This window comes from Schistocerca serialis, chromosome 4 (genome assembly GCF_023864345.2).
Source record: "Schistocerca serialis cubense isolate TAMUIC-IGC-003099 chromosome 4, iqSchSeri2.2, whole genome shotgun sequence".
In the NCBI taxonomy this organism is placed as follows: Eukaryota; Metazoa; Arthropoda; class Insecta; order Orthoptera; family Acrididae; genus Schistocerca; species Schistocerca serialis.
Window position 1 is genome coordinate 461,682,659 of NC_064641.1, and position 19,579 is coordinate 461,702,237.

The following is a 19,579-nucleotide window of genomic DNA, read 5'->3' on the forward strand; positions in this document are numbered from 1 at the left end:
CTGGGACTTGGTTAGCTAAGACGAAGTGAATTATCAAAGAGGATTTTTTTATTTTATTTTTCATTCGTTACCCTGAAGGATAGACCGGATAGTTTGAGATACGTTTCGCTGCAAAGCCGTCAGTTATTTCAGCCAAATACCAGCGAACTGAAAGCGGGGCAAAGGCATCCCTATTTGGGAATATCTTGGAGGCAAATTACCAGCTCCGGGATTTGTGTTGCGAACAAAGGAATCATACACGAAACCGTGTTCGAAATGGGACAACTAGAACCTTCTTACTCTAAATTTGATGACTTGCTCAGCATGTATTTTAGTTCACCTGAAACTTCCTTACAGATTGGAACTGTATGCCACACCGGACTCGAAGCTGAAACCCTGATCCTCGCAGGCAGTGTTGTTAGAGAATGAACTACTGAAGAACGTTCCACGACCCGCCCTCAGAATGTCAAACCAGTGCACACTACCCTGCAGTGCTTCATTATGAAAACAACTCTTAAACTGTGAGTGTGCTCATTCTCAGTAATATCCTGTCTTCCAACAGTAGTATTCCAGCAAGGTAGGCAGGAGGAGTGCTGTGATGTTTGAGCGGTAGTTGGGAGTAATGGTAGACCTAACGCCGCGAGGACGGACCGAGAGTCACGGCTGGGTTGCACAGTTCGGTGATAGAATTTCCCGCGAAAGGCTAGGTCCTGGAGTGCTGGTAGGCTATGTCACGCAGTTTCAATCTACCACGAAGTTTCGAATCAGCGCACAGTGAACGACTTATTCTTCAGTGTGCTACATCGCCGTATCCCGAATGAATTAGCCGGTGACCTATTTTCTTCGTGTAGAGAGATAGTCGTTGCAACGAGATTATTGTCAAGGAATTGAGAACAGATCCACTGAAAGATTCTGTAGAAATTAAGATAAATTGTTGACAACATGTTCGACGCAGAAACGCAGTAGAGCAGCGAAAACCGTGTCTCAATAGCTGGTGTGCCACTCTTCACTTGGGACAGACCGACAGGCCCAATTGTTGACTTGGATGGTGGTGTCTGGTGACGCACGGCATTCGGAACATGGGTCTGTGCTGAGACGTAACTTCTGCCTAACGTTTCATATTCGGAAACTCAGGAAATCGTCAGAGGTTACGAAGATAGTTGTTCAGTTTCTATGAAGTCACTGTTCGATTCTTATTACTTACTTACTTTCACCTTGCCCGCGTCAAGTAGCGTCCTCCACAGCGCTCTGTCCTTGCCATGCATAGTACAAGAAAAAAACTTTACTGCTGGAAATACGAGTAGCGAGAATGTTAAGACTATTTATACAAATCCGCTCTTCGGCCTCTGCTTCATGACGTCATCGGAATGTTGTCAAACATCGCGAGGTCGCGCCGAACTGGTTCCGGTGGCTCGTTTGGCAGAAGAATTTGACCTGTTTTGCTCAACACCCTGGCCCACAGTCTGATTCTGACCACTTTCGTATTGTACGGATACGAATAAAGAGTTCTCGTCATTTTTTACCATCATTTTTACAGCAATAAACCAAATCATCAAGGAGGTTGCAAGGAGGAACATCCAAAGCAGGATACATCTACGCTAAACAGAAGTTCAAAAGAGAAGAAAATGGTTCAAATGGCTCTGAGTACTATGGGAATTAACATCTGTGGTCATCAGTCCCTTAGAACTTAGAACTACTTAAACTTAACTAACCTAAGGACATCACACACATCCATGCCCAAGGCAGGATTCGAACCTGCGACCGTAGCGGTCACGCGGTTCCAGACTGAAATGCCTAGAACTGCACGGCCACACCGGCCGGCTCAAAAGAGAAGATATGTTTTTTTCATTTTCAGGAGACTTTTTCAATTTCTTCTAGAACGCAAAAGTATGACAGTATTTCAGAGAATACTACCACTGTGCTCAGTAATGTTATCATGAAGGACAAATGAAAACAATTATCTAAGTCAGTCGCTTTAATTTTTTTTGCTCGACGCATTTTAAAGGCCAGATGTATCAGTGGTTTATATGAGTACTTCTTTCTCTGGATGTATCCATTGTCTATCTTACGCTTTATTTCGCTGCAAATTAGTTGTTATGTGGCTCGGTGGTGCCACAATAACGCTGTAATAATAAGCTATACATTTTAAATTGTAAGAAAGCCATTAGGGGAGACCAAGAAGTTTTCGTTTGAGGGTGTTGCTGCAGCGTATATGCACCGTAGCACGATGCTAATGCTAGCATACAAGGACTGACTTGTAGCCAACGAATTAGTGTGGGACTCGTCCCTTTCCGACGCGCGTACGTTAAATGTGGAAACGTGAACTGTGTGGCGACTGAGACGCCCGCTAAACGCGCTGAGCAGAACACATGATTATGATTGTGGAAATGGCCAAATAAGGTTGGGGTCAGTTTCACCGTAAAATTGTAATTTATTATAATTTAATAACACATTTACAACCAAAGTGGCACATAGCCGAACTTTTACAACTACGAGTTTCAAAATGCAGTTCTCTCGCGGCTGAATGCTTCCAAACAAGAAATATTAAAAATAAAAAAGATAAAAATGCAGTTAAAACAGCAAATAAAACAATTAAAATATATATTAAACATAACTACTCTGAGAGCCTCAAGGCAAAAGTGGATAGACAAACATAAACAAGATGCAACACAAACGGCTGAAGGCCCACAATAAAATTATCAACATTTTAAAATAAGTTACCATAACCTTTCAGAGGCAGAATGCCACAATGTTTAAGCTTGGAAGGTTATTTTGAGAGTAAGGGTTCAAGGCTGAAGGCCAACAATTAATTTTCCAAAATTTAAAAAAAAACCATAAGCCTTCAGTTTTAAGCAGCTGAAACCGGAGTAAAGAAAAACAACACAGTGGGAATAACCTTTCAGCAAATATCCACTTGCCGGACTTCAAACTTACTTACATAGAACGCAATGAAACCAAGAATATTATTTTTAATCATTGGCTATGATAGATCATAAACAGACAATTAAACGCCGGTGAGAAAGACAGTAAAGACAACAGCACTCTGAAGCCTCCAGGGCGTCAGTCTGCCCTCGTTCACTTGATCCACCGGAACCCAACCAAGGGACAGCCATGGACCGACGGAATACGACTCGCTTTCCTCCAATCGGTACATGAGAATTCAAACACAAAATGTTACGGGCGTGATTGTCCACAATCAAATATGTTGGACAGCGACAACAGGTGAGGAAAGGACACTGCCTGAAATTACGTTAATGGCCAGCGCAGGTAACCGGAACACTAACGACCACAAGGCAGAAAATTGCGCTCGTGCACTTGAATTGTAGTCAACCAATATAGTTAATTGCACCGCACGGCGGCTAAATTTCAGCTATACAATCACTCGGTGTTGCTCACAGGAAGACCTCCCCAACAGCGAACCACCGAAACGAACCACACAACATGAATGGACGTGGCTTGGGTACTTGAAACCACTACACAACTCTGACGTCCTGGGTCGGTGAACCACGAAGTTCGTAGCGATCGGGCAGCCCTACACACACTCCGAACAGCCTGGAACCGCGCGACCTATACGGTCGCAGGTTCGAATCCTGCCTCGGGCATGGATGTGTGTGATGTCCTAAGGTTAGTTAGGTTTAAGTAGTTCTAAGTTCTAGGGGACTTATGACCTCAGCAGTTGAGTCCCATAGTGCTCAGGGCCATTTTTTGAACACACTCCGACACTGCGCAGGGACCGCCAGCGAACCCAGCCGACTGCACCACAGCAACCGACCTACTCCTCTCAGAATGCCGACAACAACTAAAATGGTCGTCAGTGGAAACAACGCGAACTACACACACAACCTGAAAAACACTTGCACGAAAACCTGAACGATACCGAACAGTAACTTAGCACGCACGAAGGCAAATCGAAAGTCGATGCACACACACACACACACACACACACACACACACACACACACACACACAGCCGGCACATGAAAGATCAGCGAGCCAAAACTCGTCCGTTAGGACGACCGACCGAAGATCCTCCAAGACCGTGGCACGGCTCAAGTGATGCGTGGCGGCAATGGTCGGGTGAGCCATGTCGACGCAGACTTCACTGCTGCTCCAACCCGACTGCACTAGTGCCGCATTGTGCAGCTCCCCGACTGGCAGGTCCAGACAGCGCTCCAGACGCGTTCCAACCGAATGGCAGGTCAGGACTGCGCTCCAGACGCGTTCCAACTGACTGGCAGCCCAAACTCGCGACCCGAACTGTCTTAAGACAGACAATGAGCAGGAAGTAATAGCAGTCGAACAAAGATACTACGAGAGGGAATATACCGATATGCGCTGCTAACGCCGCTCACGGTCAAGCAAAGCAGCAACTCAGTGACACCAGAAATTTAAATTAATGCAGTGAGGTGGAAGTACGTTAAAAACAGGGTGCAAAATACATGACGGTGGGAACGTGAGCTACGCACTGCTCGGTGACTTTACCAGCGAATGCGTCCAAACAGGACCGAAGTGCTGTTATTATTTTCTTGGCTGCCGAAGAATAAACACCGGTAGATATCCATAGAAAATGAATACGTATGGGGCAGTATTTCTGTCGTAAAGCACCGCTGTGGGAGTGAGCGCGACAAGGAGTGCTGCTGCTTCATGATGACGCACGTCCCCATATCGCAAATGTCGTAACGCCGACTTATGTGGGAGACACTCGATCGCCCGCTGTGTAGTCCTGATCTCCCCCCGCGCGACTGTCACGCCTTCGGTCCCTTAAGAAAGGTCTTGAAGACCCTTCTGGACGACGATGTGCAGCAGGCAGTTACGGACTTCATCGCACAGCATGACAAGGTGTTTTACCAAACGGATATCCTCAACCTGGTGCGTCGGTGATATGATTGCCTCTGTGCTCGCAGCTAGATTGGCTGATTGATATACCGACTTTAGATTGTACGGCCTTCGAAGTGAAACTTTTTGATCGCCTCCTTATACTTACAAGAAGTTCCAGCAAAAGTTATTGTGTATCGTCTAGCATCCTTGAGAAGCTTTCTAAAACTTCATTGCCACTGTCTCAACTTTGTCGCTGTTTTTACTGTTGCGAAGAAAACTTCCCAATTCTTCATCTTTTGGTCTTCGTTTAGTTATTATGAGAGAAAAGTCTATATTGCCAAAACCATAAGCTGTGTCATTAATGATGCTGATTTCGGCTGTTGTGCCTAATACATTAATATTCTCCTTAAATCTTAAACGGAAGCTTCGTCATGTGCATATTGTACTGCGCACTCGTATCACTTTATCTTGCAGATGTCCGATTTAGAAAATTTTTGTGGTTAAGTGTTTGTCTTACTATTAGATTCTTCTTCCAACATGTCCGAAAGAACAGATACCATCGGTGACCGTGTAGCTCGTTAGAATGAATTTCGAATTAAATTAATATCCTTAGCTGCATACAGGCGTTGATATACGTCAAAGGGGACAGTTGGAAATGTGTGCCCCGACCGGGACTCGAACCCGGGATCTTCTGCTTACATGGCAGACGCTCTATCCACCTGAGCCACCAAAGACACAGAGGATAGTGCGACTGCAGGGACTTATCTCTGGCACGCCTCCCGTGAGACCCACATTCTCAACTTATTGTCATGCACTGTATTCGTAGTGCCTCTGCCCATTACACTCATTACTTGCGGCTTTAACGATTCCCGTAAGACTTCGGGCACTGTTTGTGGATCCGCAAAGTTCGTAGCGTGTCAGCATAGGAACAGGGACGTTTCGATACATTTATATTTCCCTAACGCCGAGTTGCTCCGTGGTTCGGAGTCCATGCCCAACTCTAGGTACATCCTATAACTGGCTGTGGCGGAGGAAGGCAACGGCATACTTTCTCCAACAGGACCAAGCCTACTAAAGCACTGTCGTACTCAAAACCATTTTCGGACTGGTGACTGCTTTCCCTTTAATAGGTAATGTGGCACGTAAGGATATAAAAACTGTCGACAACGAAGCTGTAAGGACGGGTGCAAAATATCTGCAACATTAGATTTATCTTTGCTGGACGGTAACTGTGTGAGGTAAGAACTGAAAGCGCACATTTGCTCTCCGCAAACTCTGGAGTGCCGTGCGAGTCCACTGCGGTTAGTCTTGAATATGTCGTATGTCGCTGCATTGTAGAAAGGAGGCCGTTACTCCGGGGCGAGGCATTCGCAAACACAGCGTACACGCTTTATGGCGTTTCCCAGTGTCGTGTAAAGAGGACGTGTAGCCCAGTAAATTATAACAGGGTGCGTGCCATGAATAAACCATGAGACGGCAATCGGCGACGTAACGAGTTTTGGGTCTCCCGTCGCTGTCCCCCGCGTCCCCTCGGATGGCTACTGCCCTCGTTGGGTCCTCGCTACTCCCTACAAGAACGGACAACCATAAATCCGGCTTATCAAAAGACATCGAGGTACAGTACCTAGTCTTGAGGCAGCGGCAGAGGACTTTCCCTCGCTTCACCCCCCCTCCCTGCAGTAGCCACCTCAATGAATAAACAAAGTGTGCCCAGCGGGCAGGCATTATATTCAGCACATTCTTCGATTACTTCGCGGGCGAATCTCGCGCATAACTTCGCCTTCCAGAGAGGATGAATGGAACGCGGGGCACCCCTCGTGCCCGAAAGACCGGACAACGCCGGGCCGTGCTGTTCAATATTCAATGGCGGGAGCGCCTGTCGGAAGGGTAGTCACGCATCCAGATGATTCTATCTTACCTTGTAACACTAGTGGAGGGCTGAGCAACGGTCGTATAATTTCAGACTGCTTACAAGGAGGTATTTTATCGGGCAGTCTGTCACGGTCAACGGTTGGCGTGGAATATTAATATCCATTAATGACGCATAGAAACCTAGCACTCAGCAGAATATTTGAAAATGGTGGATACGAAAGGTGCCTGGTCAGACGCCTGTTTCAGAAGCACATACAGTAAATACGAAACATTTTATCTTCAGAAACAGAAGGAGAGAAGGAAATGGAAGGAAGGAAGGAAGGGTGGGATATTAAAGAAGAAAGGGATTAGGAGTAAGGCTTTCTGCGTGTGTGTGTGTGTGTGTGTGTGTGTGTGTGTGTGTGTGTGTGTGTGTTGTTTGACGACATAAGGCCAGAGCTAGGTGGTCAACGTTCGCAATGGCGACGGCAGAGATTTCAGTTTCCCGTCTGATCATTCTGAGAAGGTTTTTTCTTGATTTCCTAGCCCGTTTGATGTTATTGCTGAAATGGTTCCTCTGAAAAGCGGACGGCGTTTTCTTGCCCTATTTTGTCCAATCCATGACTGTTCCCTATCTCAAATGACCTCGTCATCGACAGGATATTAATTTCCTAGCTTCCTGCCGACTTGAACCAACACCTGTAACCAAGCAATGTGCATCAAACCAGTCGGTTTAAGCAGGCAACGTTAATTGGTTTACGTGCTGCTGTAGTGTGTCAACATTCTTGTGTCACACTTCGCAATGGTGCAACATCTCTAAATCAGGTGTTCAAGACATTCTCCAGAATGTTTTGGAAAAGAGTAAAGTGTGTGCAAAGTTTGTTCCGCATACCTTGACTCCTGAACGAAAAAATGAGGCGTTGACACCTGCTGCCACTTGTCTGCAATTCAAAACGCTTACAGTTCTCTTCTGGAAAGGATCATCACAGTTGACGAGACTGGTGTTATCAGTACGAACCTTCGACAAAGAGCAGAACTTCAGGTAGAGGGTCACAATGCTCTGACAACATAACAGACACCCAAGCCAATGCCATGCGCGAGGTGGCTAACATCCAAAGAAGGATTTTTCGAACGGTTCCACATGGTACTGAAATGGGGAGAGTGTGTGAAGAATACCTGAAGCACATAATCCACTATCGTAGCGGTTATATATTTTTTTTAATCCAGTCTCGAAACTTTTTGGATTGACAAGTACATTAGCATTTGAAAAGATTCAGGGATGAAAAAGGCTCTTTTTAATGCAGAATACACGTTGAACCTGGAGTTCAACTTGATTCAATACATCAAAGAGCCTGCGATGATTAAAACATTTTTCGCTATTATCTTAACATTGAAGAATCTTCCGATATAAAATTTATACAGTCCAATATTTTAGATGAAAATTCATGCATTTCTACACCGTTTATTATCAAGATGCCCGGCGAGGTATTTAAGAATTGCCGCACAATTCAGTGTAGCGGTTTTTGACACGCGTTGCTGTTTTCCAACAAAGCAAAGAGATGAGACTACTCGGTTCAAAGGCGATATTTATCGTACTGGCTACATTTAGAACCATTGGCGCTTTTCTATTACTAGATGGTTATTGCACTGATACCTAGGATAACAGATTGATGTTTTTCTTCCCAAAACACATGGATCAATGTGAAAAGACAACGATCAAAACACTGCACATATAATATATATCATTCCCAATTTATTGATTTGAAGATTATTAGTTAAGGTCTTCAGTGATCGTGGCAGTAGGCTTGAGAAGCTGGAATATTTTCGTTAAGGGTGCAAATACTTGCCGGCCGGTGTGGCCGAGCGGTTCTAGGCGCTTCAGATTGGAACTGCGCGACCGCTACAGTCGCAGGTTCGAATCCTGCCTCGGGCATGGACGTGTGTGATGTCCTTAGGTTAGTTAGGTTTAAGTAGTTCTAGGGAACTGATGACCTCAGAAGTTAAGTCTCATAGTGCTCAGAGCCATTTGAATCAAGTTGCAGTACTGGCGTACAAATTGAGCCTTAGTCTCCTTTGAACAGCAGTCAGCGTAGGTGTATGTATCGGGCGCGTGCCACGGAGGACCATACACAGCAACGTTAACTGAACGGTCGTTGAGGGCCCCCTTGGTTCACTTATCCGGTCAGCTGCTCAACAATTGCGCGTCTACTCGCCCCGTACACTCCTCCGTACCCGTGATTCACTCCTGTCATCTCTGGCCCACGGTCCAGCACAGGTACCTCGGCGCCGTTTTTGATAGCGCCATTTTGCCATGCACGGTATACATTAACCACGGCGGCATGTGAACATTTTATTAGATACTTACACGTTTCGGAAACTCTTCCAGACTTGCACTGAAAGTGAGTGATCATGCCCTTTTGGATGTCAGATAAATCCCTCCACTTTACGGCAACGACCGCACTGTTTTTCACGCACACTCCCTACCACTACAAGCTTTATATACCCTCCACTTCTAGTGCTGCCCGCATTGATGACACTGCTCTTTTTTTTATTTTGACGTGACGACTCAACATCGTTCGCGTTCGGTTTTTTGTCACAGTTTGACGGTGCATTTTTCTTTTCCCTTTTGTTCATTTGCCGTAAATAAGTTGATATGTCAAACCATTGCGCAATTTTTCAGTCAGTTACGATACCACAGGGCGTCATGCACTGCCTTAGGAAATTGGATGATGAGTCAGACCTGGATCGATACCGCTTGTGATTTTGCATACTGCATCGTGTGGGAGAGGTGTAAACCGTTCAGGTTTTTCTCTCACTGCGATGAGTGGAGAGAAGAGTTAGCGTTTCCTTCCTATAAATAAACGAGAAAAGCAATCCGCTTTCCCTGTCACTTTAGTTTAAAGTGACTGTGGGATTATACACGAATAAGAACAGCTTTGCGTAAACTACCTAACATTGGGAAATTTTGTAGTATCACAGCGCTAATATCAATTATAGTACAATATAAAAATTGTTTTTCAGAATTTCTGTAAAGATACTCGTCAAAAGAATTGGAGAATTTGCCGAACGGAAAGTTCTTTAATTGTCCTTAAACTCCGAAACGTTACCCACAGGTCATTTAATACACTCTGGATCGTTTTGAATACGTAATTACCCACGTATTTAACTCCAATATTAAGCGTGTTTTACATGTTGTTTTTGGTCTTAAAAATAAGTTCACGCTCATTCTGTTTGTGGAGAAAAGAGCAATATTTTCAGTAACAAAGGACATCCACGAATATATGCAGTGCGAAACAGTTGTGAAAATACCATGCATTTTGGTGAAATCTCTGAAAGATGTTCTAGAACGTACACCACGTATGTTTTAAGATCCTTCTGTCTTCTGATAGTACTGTTGCCTAACTTCTCATAACTCTTTGCTGAACAATACTGGGCAGAGCGAATATCTTTCCTCGCTTTTGAATCGCCTATAGCATTCTGTTTATGCAGCTGAACTAAGGCGCTTCGTTAATTACAGAGTATGGATCTCCCAGCTAAGGTAATGATATGCCTGAGTGCGAAAAACTTAACATTTCTACTTCTTGTATTTCATTGTTTGTGTGGACTATTTTTATAACTTGCGGTGTGAAGTTATTAATATTACTGAATATTCAACATTTAATGACAAACTATTAGTTCGAACGATATGCTGATGCTGCCTTTTCAGTGACAGGAATATCATTCTTATTACTTAACTTGCATCATAAACTGAACTTTCATTCGGGAGGACGAGGTTCAAATGGCTCTAAGCACTATGGGACTTAAGATCTGAGGTCATCAGCCCCCTAGACTTAGAACTACTTAAACCTAACTAACCTAAGGGCATCCCACACATGCATGCCCGAGGCAGAATTCGAACCTGCGTCCGTAGCAGCAGCGCGGTTCTGGACTGAAGCGCCTAGAACCCCTCGGCCACAGCGGCCGGCTTTTCAAATTATGAAAGTTTGTTGCTACGTAACGTGATATGGAGATGATAATTGGTTTGTTTCGCGCAGCTGAGATTAAAACAATAAATAACAAGTGCACTGTTTTTGTTGTACGAATTTTTGTTTATTTCAAACTAACAACTGACAAACGTCTGAAAGTGACACTAGTTCTCAGGTAACCAAACATTATAAACAAAGGTTCAATTACTTGCGTAGTGTTGTGCTTCAAACTTGTTTCTTAACGTTGATATTATTCTCCATACAATTGATAAATAAAACGATAAACTTACTGCACCTACTCTTCCGTGATAGATTTACTTTGGCATGATGTTATCACGGTTCATAATCCACAAATTTCTGACACGGTAAATATAGTCGGTTTACACACCGCGCTGCACCAAGTGGGAAAGCTTTTGCTTGAGACGCACGCATACAACGTTGGCGTAAAACGATAACCTCAGAAACTAAATTCAGTGTAAAACGTTCAGCGTATCGTTTTCTAGCACTTGGGCAACGAATAGCGTGCAGCAGACCTCCTAAAGTTTGATGGTACTTTAAGAAAACTCGTACAGAGGGACGTTTGCAGCTTGAGCTACATTGTGGAGTCGTTGATAATCCGAACAGTTTCTAGCTTTCCACATAGACCTCAACGTATGGGAATATTGCGACGGAATAGATAGGACGGCAGTCTCCAACAGCAGAAAGGCTGCCCCAGATCTGCGTCACTTGCCTCCAGCCCTGTGCCACTTGTTCAGTCTGTGTTCGCAGTAATCCAAAACGAAGTAGTTTGAAAAATGAGTCCGCCGTCTCGCCAAAGAATGTCGGCGTGAAAATACGAAGAGTTCAGCATAAATGCGCGCCACTTTACGAGCACGGTAGACCACTGACAAGATTTAAACTGCTAGAACAAGTTTTATTAAATGCAGCAGTAAATTACAAGGGGAAAGGCTGTACGGTAAGAGTAAGAGCTTTTGGTAACCTTAATTCCTTGCCTTATTACCTTTGTTAGGCAAAGAATAAGGATCCCGGATTAAGACTGGGGGCCTGAAAAAGAAACAGCTAAGTGCTTAACTTCGTGTAATGTGGCGTACACAACATATGCCCAAGTTATTTGGGTACTCCGTCAGAAATGCATATGGCCGTGGACGTTGCAAAGAAAAGAAGAAGAATTAAGGTTCAGTGTCCCGTCGACGACGATGTCATTAGAGACAGTACCCGAGTTTGGATAATAATACCGACGGAGGGAAACCATAAGAAATGTAAATACGGTTAGCCAGATGAGGATATGTACTTCGACATTGCGCGTGAAGTGTCTTACCATGACGCCACTTCATTCACTCAAAGCATGGCATCAAAATGGGTGTACTATTCTCTCTCTTTGCGTGTGACACTTATACAAACCCATTTAAGCCATTTCGACAATCGTATGCAAAACAAGTTAACAGCCGGGTTCTTTTTATCTGCAGATTAGCGTATCAATCACCATTACCCTACCCATAACAAATGCGTTTCTCACAGTCACTGAAAGAAAATCTACATCACTCCGCAGATGAAGTTGTGGTGCGCTAAGGTGGGTACCTTATGTACCATCGTGACTTCCTCCTTTTCTGTTCCAGTCGCAAATGCTGTACAAGAGAATAATTAGGACTCCGTGAGAGTTCGAATCTCTCTGCTTCTACTTTCACGTCCTTTTCGTGAAATACATGCGGTAGGAATCAACATACAACCTGACTCTTCTAGGCTCTGAGCACTGTTGGACTTAACAGCTGAGGTCATCAGTCCCCTACAACTTAGAATTACTTAAACCTAACTAACCTAAGGACATCACACACATCCATGCCTGAGGCAGAATTCGAACCTGCGACCTTATCAGCAGCGCGGTTCCGGACTGAAGCGCCTAGAACCGCTCGACAACACCGGCCGGCTGACTCTTCTAGGAAAGCACGCTCTAGGAAAAACAGTGAACCATAATGTGATGCACTACGGACTTGTAATAGCGTTTGCAACTGTAGTTGAGTGTTCATCTAAGCAAAGATTTCGGCTTACTAGACGAAATTATGACGAAACACGCTGCTATTCTCGGATTTTCTCTATTTCGTCTTCATTTTGATATCTGTTACGGTTTTCTAATTGACAACAAGTATCAAACGAAGGATTTGGAAGCTACTTGCGTCGGGATGGTGTACGCCTTCTGACGCTGTTTCCAATGTACTCGTATCTATGCTACCCCTGTCTTTCCGATTTAAATCACTCTGTACGCTTACTCCCAGGTACTTGATAGATGTTTCCGTTCCCAGTGATAGTTCAGGAAAAGTGTAATCTTAGGGTAAGGATGATTTAAGACTGTGCATGAGCAATATGCTACATTTGTTAATCTACAGGGTCACATGAAATTCCTACACCAAAGACCGAGCCTAAGGAGATATTCCTGCATTTCACTACAGTTTCCCAAAGTTACGATTTCTCCATATAAAACAGCACTATCTGCGAACAGCCTCATGAAGCTTCTTTTCAGCCGCGCGGGGTTGCCGCGTGGTGTAAGGCGTCTTGTCACGGTTCGCGTGGCTCCCCCCGTAGGAGGTTCCAGTCCTCTCTCGGGCACGGATGTGTGTGCGTGTGTGTTGTCCATAGCATAAGTTAGATTAAGTAGTGTGTAAACTTAGGGACCGATGATCTAAGCCAGGCTCGTCCAAACTGTGCCCCTGGGGCGCTAGCGCCCGCGATCGCCCGCGGCCAGCGCCCCGGGCGAATCCGTGTGTTGCTGCAGTGGCCGAGCCGTGCCGCTTAGTTGGCCATGCGGACCGCCCGAACGCCAGCCGATAGATATACTTGTTCGCCCGTTTTCCCTTCGGGCAGAGGACGTCTCACAAGTGCTGATTGACCTACAGTGCCATATCCGCCTGAAGGACCGTTTTCTTATGCGTAAAACTTTGGATGACTTTTACAGCTGTCTTCCACGAGAGAAATATCCTCTTTTGCACAAGCACGCGGCCAAAGTTCTCTCAATGTTTGGTTCCACATATATTTGAGAGCGCTTTTTCTCTCTTGTAAAGCTCGCGAAGACTAAGAACTGTTCATTCCTTGGCGATAAAAATTTGACCAATTCTTTGAGGTTAGCAGTCTCACGGAATAATGTACCAAGCCTAGACAAAATCGTTTCCTCGAAAAAGAAAAACGTGTAAAATGTTAATTGTCGTCTTTAACAATGTTGACTGTAAGAATTTAAAAGCTTTATAACCTTAATTCTATTTTAATAAGTTTTCAAACTTGGTCAGTTAAAATTATTACGTACAAAACAGCAAACTAAGGATCCGATTTCTAAACTCTGAAAAGGGATACAAAAAATTGTAGCACGAAGTATAACAAAAAATACTTACTTATAACTACTAACAGTTAGAATGAGGCTCTATATCCCTTACATAAAATTAATTCTAAAATAGAATATTTTGTTTACATTAGATCTGATTGCTGGACAGTCCAGCGCAGAGCAGTGCTGTGCGGTCTCACTCGCTCTGCAGCTCTCTCTCTCTCTCTCTCTCTCTCTCTCTCTCGCTCCTATGGCGACACTAGCGACACACGGTCGCGGACGGGGCGCTGAAGTACACTGCCTTGCGCCCGCGAGGCGCGGCGCAATTCTTGGATGAGCCTGATCTAAGTAGTTTCGTCCCATAAGATCTTACCACAAATTTACGAATTTCTTACGAAATTTCTTTTCTTACTTATTAGATTTCTTATATGTAAGTACAGTGACGGGCCAAAATGTTATAATCACCTGCTCAGTACCATGTTGGTCCACCTTTAATGCGCAGTGAAATAATGATTGTGGGTGCCAGAGATTCTACAAGTGTTTGGTAGGATTCCGGAGGTATGTGGCATCAGACACCTACGCACAGGTAACACAATTACCGTAAATCACAAGCCGGTGGACTATAGGTATGCAGATGGCACCCGAAAGCATACCAGGTGTGTTGTATGGGGTTCAGACCAAGCGAATTTGCTGCGCAAGGCATCAGCGTGAGTCCACTATCATGTTCATTAAACCAGTGTAGCACGATTTTGTCCTTATGACACGGATAGTTATCCTGCTGGAATATACGACCGCCGTCAGCGAAGACAACAAATATCAAGCATGAAGGGATGCAGGTGATCCGTATATCGTTCAAGTTGTTCACAGTTGTGATGGTGCCCTCGATTACTACCAGACGTCCCATGGAGGCCAGGGTGAATATCTCCGATAGCATAAACTGCAGCACGGATGTGTTTGATGTCCTTAGGATAGTTAGATTTAAGCAGTTCTAAGTCTAGGGGACTGATGACATCAGATGTTAAGTCCCATAGTGCTTAGAGCCATTTGAATCATTTTTTTTCGGACGGCCATGTGGCACTACTGATAGGGAAAACCATCGTTTTCGGCGTATGGCTCTGGCGCATCGTAATGCATCTTCAGCAGCAAAATGAGTAGCAGTTGTCACCACAGTGACAGAACGAACTGTTGCAAATCATTTACTTCTGAGACAGCTCCGACCCACACACCCTGAAGCGTGAATTCCATTGTCCACAAACCACCTCCATTTGCGACTTCAGTGGTGTCAAGGAGAGCTATTTGGAGATCAGGCGAAGGTCTGTTATGTCTTCTGATGAAAGCTGTTTCTGCATCGGTGCCGGCGACGGCCGTGTTTTGGTTAGGACGAGGCACACTGGACGTACAGGTGGAGTTATGGTCTGGGGTGCGATTTCGTATAACAGCAGGAGCAGTCTAGTTCTTGTCCCACGCTCCCGTACAAATTTGCAGTCAGGGTGCAAATTTGTGCGTCAATCTGGAGATACGGCCTGTTGTTCTGCCGTTCTTAAACAACGTTCCAAGGGTTTTTTTTCGAACAGGACAATGCTTGCCCATATACTGCTGGTGTAACCCAACATACCCTGCAGAGTGTCGACTCGTTGCCTTGGTCTGATCGATCACCAGATGTGGCTCCAGTCGAGCACATGTGGTACATCATCGTCGTCCTCAAACAGCATTAATCGCACCTTTATTGACCGACCAAGTGCAACAGGTGTGGAGCTCCCACAAACTGACATCCGATACCTGTACAACAGAATGTGTGCACGTTTGTACTCTTGCATTCCACATTTTAGTGGTTTCACCCGTTATTAATGTATCAGCATTTCACATTTGCAATTACTTATCTCACGCTTACATTAACCCGTGACCTTGCAGTCTCGATCATTGACATATTTTACCTAGAAAATGTATTCCCGAAATTTTGTTACTCTACTTTAATTTTTTTTTCGTCAGTGTACTTTCCTTAGAGCATCGTATGCCCGCAACGCCAAGAGACGGCAGGTAATTTCATGTTTTGGCTCGTACTTCTATGTTGTGTAACACTTACTTGGATATATCCTAACTTACCTATGTGACTAAGGACTTCCCTGTCTCAGGAAGACATGCTGTATTCTGTTTGCTGGGAACTCCTCAATGCAGTCACAAATTTAGTCTGATATTCCATATATTCGTATTTTGTTCACTAGAAGACAACGTGGAATTCTGTGGAAGGTCTTCCAAATGTCAAGTAACAAGGCATCTAGACGGGTGCAGTTATCTACTACCCTCTGGATCTCGAGGACAAAACAGAGCGAGGTGAGTATCACACGATCGTCGTTTGCAGAATCTACCTTTATTCCCACAGAAGAGATTTTCGAACGACGCGTTCCAAATTTATGCAGCAGACTGGTTTACCCTCTTACATTATTAAAATGTGGAAACGAAGATCTTATCCTTTCTTAGCTACAATGGCGTTCTGAAACTCACCGGAATTTGAGTGTGCTTCGGAATTCAGTAGTTCAAATTTGAATGTTAGTCACAGTACACACTTTACCTCTAAAATGTTCCAAGTAGGACGAGCTATTTTGTTATAAACTCCCTAGAAACTCCATGAAATGCTGGAAACAATGGAACAGAAGAGATATGATCAGGTGAAACTCTCTTCTGCTTCGAGTACCTGAACGCCGAGCAAGCCGTTGAGCCCTTAGCCTGTGGATAAAAGTGTTTTCCCGTACAAAGGCAGCAGACGGGATATCGTCCTGCTGGACTCAGGACTATGTAGGAGCGTGGAGAAATGAGGTAGCTGATAAGGCAGACGATGAGGGATGCGGAGCAATTCTGAGACACACCTTTCCGACCCTACACGTTGTTGCCGTCACAGTTGAGCTAAGAGAGAATGAGTATTCCGGGAGATGAATGGGTGTAAGTGAGCTGCGATAAGCTGTGGTGGGTGAAACCAGCCACGCGCCCCACTGTACCTGCTTCCGCCCTTTGCGACGGTGACTCTAGTAGGAAATTCAGCACTGTGTTCTGATACACCACGTTTCAGTACTGTGTTTTTCTTGTTGGTAACAGAGGAGCGATTTATAATGGGCAGTCAGATGAAAAACAGACAGATGGAATTACTCCATCATTTTTAGAGGACGCATCCGTGATATTTTTAACCCATGTTCCAGTATTTCTGCTGGCAACATTTCAGCCATTCTCAAAGTTATCGCTTGCAAGTTTTTAAATCACTTTGCATAGTGGTGTAAACGCACATACGTCAGAGATAACACTTGGTATTGAGTGCGTCAGTCACAGATTAAACTTGACGCGTCTACGAGTAAAACAAGTCAAGAGCAGAAACAGCGAATCCACAGTGCTTACGAAGTGTGTTGTTGATAATTATGGATTATATGGAAACTTGAAATATTTCCTTTGAGGCCGCAGATGTGAAATGCGGCGTTTCCATGTATAATTCCGAGTATAAATCGGTATGAGCAGGCTTACGGTAAACGCTGTCCCCTAAAAACCCATCTCCCTTACGCTGAACTAATACATACATAAGCGGTAGACGGTCATTCATTTTTCGTTCTATTACAGATGTCTTCCTGCCGCCATCCTTATCAAACTATGAGTGTACTTAAAACTTTAGTACATAGGGCTCGTGTAGTGTGCGACGCTGACGGCGTACAAAGTGAACTAATACTCTTGGAGAAATATTCAGTACGAATGGATGTACAAAACATCAGAATAAAGAAAAAGAAACGATGACATCGAGATGCCTGCAAGCGCATACGCGAGACCAACCGAAAGACGAGCGATAAGAAAGCGATGTAAAGTCTACGGCCTTTCAACCATATGTGCGTAATACGTCTTTCAAAAACTGCAAGAATAATGAAGAAGCATAAAGTGGATGTCATCTTTCTTCCACCGGCGAAGACGACAGCTCTTCTGGAATCTGTGAAGCCTGATCTGCTGTTACGAAAGGTGGGTATAAACTCCAAGTGAGTGCGCTAAAAGATACGTAGGAGAAACAGCACGCACTGTAAAAGAAACTTGCATTCAGCACCATCGATACAGCCACTTTCCAAAGCGTAATAAATCAGCAGTGGCCGAACGTTGTATTTCCAATGGCCATTCCACGGATTACGGGAAAGCGTCATCCTACTGGGATTCAGTGATCAAGGAAGCTACGGAAATACAATTATCAGACAACCTGCTCAACAGAGATGAGAGTTTCCAGGTTGATAATTCACGCAGACCCCTAATTTTACGTCTGCGCTGTCAAACGAAATATTCTAATTCTTCATGCCATCCAGAATTATAAGCATTGTGAGTTCGCCGATTCTGCGCTTACTTTGTTTTACTCATAGACGCATCAAGCTAAATGTGTGACCGACGGTGTTGTTAGCAACAGTGTTATCTCTAATGCATGTGGCTTGACTCCACAGTACGCAAAGTAATTTAAGCAACTCACGTTGAGAATGGCTGGATGATTGTCAGCCCAAGTATTTGAACATGAATTAAAAATGATGGCATATTCGATTCACTGGGGAAATTTAAGGAAATACAAGTAAACGTTTTGTTATTTCAAAAGTAATCGTCATAACTGTCAATAAATTTATCCCACTCTGAGACAAGACGGTCGTCACCTTTGTGGATTATTTGTGGTTGCCTGCAGAAACATGATTGTACCCAGACGTGCAGTTCCCCGTCCGAAACAAATAGACGACCGAGTATGTGTTTCTTCAGGGCTCCAAAATTGTGGAAATTGCATGGGGATACATCAGGACTGTAGGGAGGATGTGAAAGGACTTCTCAGTCACCTTCTGCAGCGTAGCCGAAACAACAGGCAGGCCAGCTCCGGAAAAGTCATGATCACCCTTTTCTTTGACTACAAGGTCCGCTGCTCATTGACTTTCTGGAACACTGTGCCATAATTAACCCACAGCGGCACGCGGACGCTTGGCAAACATTGAAGCGCACCATGAAGTCCAAACACACAAGAACGTTGACGGACGGCATGACTCTGTCACAGGACAATGGCCGCCCGTATGTTGCCAATATTGTTTCGAATACGCTCCAGAATTTTCGCTGGGAAGCTCTTACTCATGGTTGCCAATGATCAAATTTGAACACCTCAGAGGACGTAGGCAGCAAAAGTTGGTTGGCATATAGTATACAACGTGCTTGGCTATGCAAATGGCTATAGATTACTACGAAAGTCCACAAAGCATAAGGGACGATCAAGAAATTTCCTTTCGGTGGCGACACTAACCCCTGCCCTATATGTCGGTGATTATACGGGGTGAGCATTAAATAATACCAACAAACTGCAGGTGCAGATTGCTGACTAGTAGCGTAGAAAAAAAGGCTCTGTGAACACGTGTCCGAAAATGCATCATGGTCGCTGTAGATGGCGGAGACGAATGAACATTCCTCTGACCATAGTATGAAAGCTTTCACCACCGGATGACATATCTTCTGGTAAGCCTTCCGGGATGTAAGGTCGTGGTCCATGAAACTCTGCAGCTCCTAACGTTTCGTCTAGAGCTGCGCTGGACATCTTCAGAGGGGTGTTTCTCGTCCGGTGAGTCTTGCCGGCAAGACTCACCGGAGGAGAAACACCCCTCTGAAGATGTCCAGCGCAGCTCTGGAC

General features: G+C 44.6%; 1 protein-coding gene and 1 non-coding gene across 2 annotated transcripts in view; one reads left to right on the plus strand and one right to left on the minus strand.

Moving 5' to 3' along the window:
* The window catches only part of LOC126473918 (uncharacterized), a 122,964-nt gene that overhangs the window by 69,178 nt on the left and 34,207 nt on the right, over positions 1 to 19,579 (plus strand). The gene's annotated exons all lie outside the window — the stretch shown is intronic.
* On the minus strand, positions 5,458 to 5,532 carry Trnat-ugu (transfer RNA threonine (anticodon UGU)). The gene has a single exon. It is a non-coding gene; the product is annotated as a tRNA-Thr (tRNA).